At 32.4% G+C, this 5,899-nt stretch overlaps 1 long non-coding RNA gene across 1 annotated transcript; it reads left to right on the top strand.

Annotated features, from left to right (window-relative positions):
* Nucleotides 1-2,676: 2,676 nt before the first annotated feature.
* LOC139507764 (uncharacterized) lies at nucleotides 2,677-5,511 on the top strand. Its single transcript, XR_011660823.1, has 3 exons — nucleotides 2,677-2,729; nucleotides 3,154-3,189; nucleotides 5,475-5,511. It is a non-coding gene; the product is annotated as an uncharacterized lncRNA (long non-coding RNA).
* The last annotated feature ends 388 nt before the right edge of the window (nucleotides 5,512-5,899 follow it).

Raw genomic sequence — 5,899 nt, 5'->3', positions numbered from 1 at the left:
TATCATGTTGCATCAAACTTCGGGTCGCAGACGGGGACCTTTTGGTCGTCGGTCTGCCTTGGTTCATGTGGCAACCTCACGGTGTAACCACACTTCGATTCAAGTGTCAACGACAGCATGGAAACCTGATGTTTTATTCTATATGGATATATGAACAAATCCTAAAAAATTTAAATCGTATTAGATCGGAAATGTTCCACAGATGTAATTTGTACATGTGTCTATCTAACGTTGTTCACGTTACAATTAAAACATCCAGCTACATGTATGACGAGCAATCATTTAGCCTATATCTCCAGTTTCTGTGTTGGTGCTCACCTATCAAGTAATTTTAAGAGGTGTTTGTGGTTGTCTCTTTGCTTATTACCACATGTCACTTTATCAATATATCAACTACTACATAGAAAACAGATTCCTATTATTATATGAATATAAAATGAAAACAGAATATCATGTAGCATCAAACTTCGGGTCGCAGACGGGGACCTTTTGGTCGTCGGTCTGCCTTGGTTCATGTGGCAACCTCACGGTGTAACCACACTTCGATTCAAGTGTCAACGACTGCATGGAGACCTGATGTTTTATTCTATATGCATACATAAACAAATCAAAAACCTTTAAAGCGTATTAGATCGGAATATTTTATGGATGCCTTTGTCCACGTGTCTATCTAACGTTGTTCACGTTACAATTAAAACATCTAGCCTAATATAAAATGCACATGTATACTTAGAGTTTTAAATTTGTAGGTTTCAAATTGATGATGCTATTTGGTAATAGGTCAGATCCTTTTTTTTTCAAAGGTATTGATAATCGTTATTACATCATTAAAATACTTGTGACATAAAGTGACAATTTTCAATCGTCTTTTAATTTACTTGTTCTCTTGGATTTAAACAGGAAGGAAACTTAGAAGAAGACAGACCAGTGGTAAGTCACATTCACTTATTGGAAACAAATGTGTTAAAATCATTATAATGTCAGTTAAAAAACAATGTCATTCTCATTTCAGTCAATTTACTAAAAAAAATAAAGCATATTTGTATTCACGTTTTCTGCAAAATATGTTTGATAAAAGAAAAGAATAAATTTAGCTAATTATGAAGAGCAATTATTGAACTTATATTTTCAAATTGTCTGTGTTGCTGCTTATTTGCAAAGAAAGAAGTTATATACTTCTGAAAAGATAAAGGGTCAGCCGATAGAAAAATGCAAAAAAGCATAGCAACGACGATAATATAGTAGTACCTCCCATAGGCTCAATGCTTAAATTGTCATTCCAGCGTAGAAATTCAAAGTGTTTGGACGTAGTTCCTGTTTACCTCTTTTGCGAAAGGTATTGGTGATATTTATTACAAAATTGACTAAAAAATACCTTTATTCGTGTCCACTTCGATTTTTACAGGAGGAAAACACAGAAGAAGAGAGACCAGTGGTAAGTCACATTTAATGATTAGAAAAAAAAATATGTAAAAGACTATATACAACAGTTAAACAAGATTTGTTCTTCCTCATTTGAGTAAATGTACTACCAAAATTGTAAAGTTTGTTTTTATTTACTTTCATTGCAAAAATGATTGTTAGAAATGAAGAATAAAATTAACCAATTTTAAAGACGATAATTTAACTTGTATTTCCCCAGTGTTTGTGTCGTTGATAAATAAAAAAAAAAAGCTATATACTTCTGAAAAGAGAAAGGGTCAAACTGTGAAAAAAAAATGCAAAACATGCATATCAACGACTGAAATAGATTAGCACCCCCCCCCCCCCATTTGCTGAATAATTTACATTTCATTCTAGTTTAAGAATTTATAGGGTTAAGAAGTATTTTCCAAATTCCTTTTCGCAAGGTTTCTAATATCATTATGACGATCACTAGTTTGATTTACTAAGTTGACCTAACAATAACTTGTGAAATTTATTGGTAGGTAACGTTTTTGCTATTTGAATACCATGGTTAATAAGAACTATTCATTTTCATAACTTTATTGAAAGATGTAAGACAGGTTTTTTTTGTGACGTTTTCGTGCAAAAAACTAGTATAATGATAAAAAAAAATTAGATCCCATACATGTATGACGAGCAATCATTTAGCCTATATCTCCAGTTTCTGTGTTGGTGCTCACCTATCAAGTAATTTTAAGAGGTGTTTGTGGTTGTCTCTTTGCTTATTACCTCATGTCACTTTATCAATATATCAACTACTACTATTATATGAATATAAAATGAAAACAGAATATCATGTAGCATCAAACTTCGGGTCGCAGACGGGAACCTTTTGGTCGTCGGTCTGTCTTGGTTCATGGGGCAAACATCACGGTGTAACCACACTTCGATTCAAGTGTGAACGACAGCATGGAGACCAGATGTTTTATTCTATATGGATATATGAACAAATCCTAAAAAATTTAAATCGTATTAGATCGGAAATGTTCCACAGATGTATTTGTACATGTGTCTATCTAACGTTGTTCACGTTACAATTAAAACATCCAGCCTAATATAACATGCACATGTATACTTAGAGTCTTAAATTAAAAGGTATCAAACTGATGACACTTGTTGGTAATAGATCTATTTACTTTTTTTCAAAAAGTATTGATGATCTTTATTACATCATTAACTAAATAAATGCTTTTGACATTAAGTGACAATTGTCATTCGTCTTTTAATTTACTCGTTCTTTTCGATTTATACAGGAAGGAAACATAGAAGAAGAGAGACCAGGGGTAAGTCACATTAGATTATTAGAAAAAAAATATGTAAAAAACTTTATATAACAGTTAAACAAGATTTTTTCATTCTCATTTGTGTAAATGTACTGACAAAATTGTAAATTATGCTTTAATTTACGTTCATTGCAAAAATGATTGTTAAAAGTGAAGAATAAAATTAACCAATTTTAAAGACGATAATTTAACTTTTATTTCCCAAGTGTTTGTGTTGTTGCTAATTTGCACAAAAAAAAGCTATATACTTCTGAAAAGAGAAAGGGTCAAACTGTGAAAACTTGATAATTTGGAATTAAATGTGGAAATAAAATAAGCCACTGTTGTTCCTTACTTAATTTGTTGTAAATTATTGCTATATAGTTGATATCTACTTTGAAAAGAACAGTAGCTTATAATCGATGATATGAATTTTTTTTTCCAGAATATGGATATCACAAATAGAAGCAGAGAAAGTGAGGTATGTCAGTAATACTACACTGCCTTTTTACTTTCACAAAACTGATAAAAAATATAACAAATACGGAATGCATTAATGGTACCACTTCTTCAAACGCACTAAAAGTAAATACATATAACCGTGAGAGTTTGGCTAAAACTCCACCATTATATATGTAATATGTTTGCCCAAGTTGTCTATGGGTCAGACAATCTTATAATAGAACTATTTTTAGGACTGCATCAAACATTAGTTAGTAAATTCCTGTAAGACAGATGATTAAGCTTATCTGTAAAAAATGCATCATTATGCCTTATATATCGTGTACTGTGTTACATGCATAGATTACATTAGCCCGTATTTGGTCAAACGTTTTGGAATTTTGGATCCTCAATGCTCTTCAACTTTGTACTTGTTTGGCTTTATACATATTTTGATATAAGCGTCGCTGATCAGTTTTATGTAGACGAAACGCGCGTCTGGAGTATTAAATTATAATACTGGTACCCTTGATTGACTATTTCCGAAACTAGATAAAAAAAAATACGAGGAAAGGTAACACCCGGCACACTGAAAGTTTCATTAATGTAAATTTTAGGTATTTGGTGCTGTATTTAGACCCTCCTACAACGAACTTTGTTTTATATGCTCACGTATAAAAGTGGCGGTTGTTCATAGGTTTGAACGTAATTTTTAATTTAGTGTTGTATATACAATTCGTCTAAAAAAATCAATCCAACAATCTTAGATCTGAAAATCTAATTTCTAAAATTTTTTGTTCTTCCCTCGCCGGGAATCGAACCCATGCTACTGAGATATCGTGACACCAAATCGCCTGCACTGTAGCCGTCTCGCTAGTCCACACGACCACCTGGGCTTCATAAAAATGAAGCTTCGGTGGCCGGTTGTAACCTTTCCATATCAGTTTTGAATCTAGCGTCGTACTATAGTACATGATATATAAAGCATGGAGATGTTATTTTTACAGATCAGTTAAATTATCTATAGTAAAGAATCCTACAAATCAATGTAAGATACAGTCACAGAAAATTATTATATTTATAAGTACATCTGAACCAGTGACAACTCTACAACAGATTTATTCATCGGATCACCAGCAGTGATGGTGATACACGGCTGTGTACATTATGTATATACAACTCGTCTATACATCAACCCAACCATGTTAGATCATCAACCCAACCATGTTAGATCTGTGAATTTGCTTTCGCAAATTTTTTGTTCTTCCCCTCGCCGAGATTCCAACCCATGGTACTGAGATATTGTGACACCTAATTCGCAATATATATATATATATATATAAAGAGTCTATCTAAAATTCAGGGTAAATTATATGGCCTCTCAAATATCGTTAATCATAACATCACTGAAAAGGCGTTTATTGTCGAAATCCGGATCTGGTATACAAAAAAGATATTGACACCTTATGTTTGTTGCATAGCATCTTTGTCACAAGTTTATAATTTTCTGTTTAGTATTAAATTTAAATTAAAATCCATTTTGTTACATCTTGTGATCAATTTTATTTGGCAATCGCCAATGACAGTCAGCAGGGTTTAAGAACATCTGTTTTTCGACCTGTTAGTCAAATGTGTTTTGTTTAAATATACTTTTTCACTTTTTGGTCTTTTGGAAAATGTTTTTTGTGCTGTATTTAGACCCTTCTACAACGAAACTTGTTTTACATGCACACGTATAAAAAATGCGGGTTTTATCCAACGCAATCATAGGTTTGAACGAAGTTTTCAATTTAGACTTGTTTATTTTTTTTAGTTTGGGCCTGTATCATATTTTCCCTCCGGTTTATATTAATCGTTCATCCTATATTGACTATCACAATTCAAGAGTCTATCTAAAATTGAGGGTAAATTATATGGCCTTCCAAATACCGTTTCGATCCCCAACATCACTGAAGAGGCGTTTATTGTCGAAATCTGGATTTGGTGTACAAAAAAGATATTGACACCTTATGTTTGTGGCATAACATCTTAGCCACAAGTTTAATTTTTTCTGTTTAGTATTAAATTTAAATTAAGATCCTTTTTGTTACATCTTGTGATCAATTTTATTTGGCAATCGCCAATGGCAGTAAGCAGGGTTTAAGAACATCAGTTGTTCGACCTGTTAGTCATATGCTTTTTGTTTGAATATACTTTTTCACTTTTTAGTCTTTTAGAAAATGTTGTTTGTGCTGTATTTAGACCCTTCTACAATTAGGTTTATTGAAATGGAATTAGTTAGAATTATTTTATATTCAAACTATATAGTTGAAATTTATATTTTAGAACGAAGCAGAGAGTGACCCTGAAGATCTAGAGGAAGGTAAGTCTTAAACCAGTTGTTCAATTTCTCTCATTACAACTTTATGACTTGACCTTGGTCATTAAATGATGTCCCTTTCCTTGACCTTTGATATGACTTTATCGTGTGCAGTTGTCTTAAAAAGAAGTAGTACATATATTTTGTAATAGAGTGTATGTCCTACATAAAAAAGAACACTTGCATTCTCGAAATTGTTTCAAATAACGGAAGTAATTAGCACACATTAAAGTTTGTTACAAGGTGCATAACAGCTGATTATAATGTTTTGATTTGTTTTGTGGTGTTTTAACGCCACTTTTAAGCATCGCATTTTGGCTGTTTCCTGGCCACATTGTTTTGTTATTAGCGGAGAAAGCCGAAGTGCTCGGGGAAAACAATCTAACTTCGT

The sequence above is a fragment of the Mytilus edulis genome, unplaced genomic scaffold, assembly GCF_963676685.1.
Source record: "Mytilus edulis unplaced genomic scaffold, xbMytEdul2.2 SCAFFOLD_675, whole genome shotgun sequence".
In the NCBI taxonomy this organism is placed as follows: Eukaryota; Metazoa; Mollusca; class Bivalvia; order Mytilida; family Mytilidae; genus Mytilus; species Mytilus edulis.
This window is presented reverse-complemented; position numbering and strand designations above follow the sequence as displayed.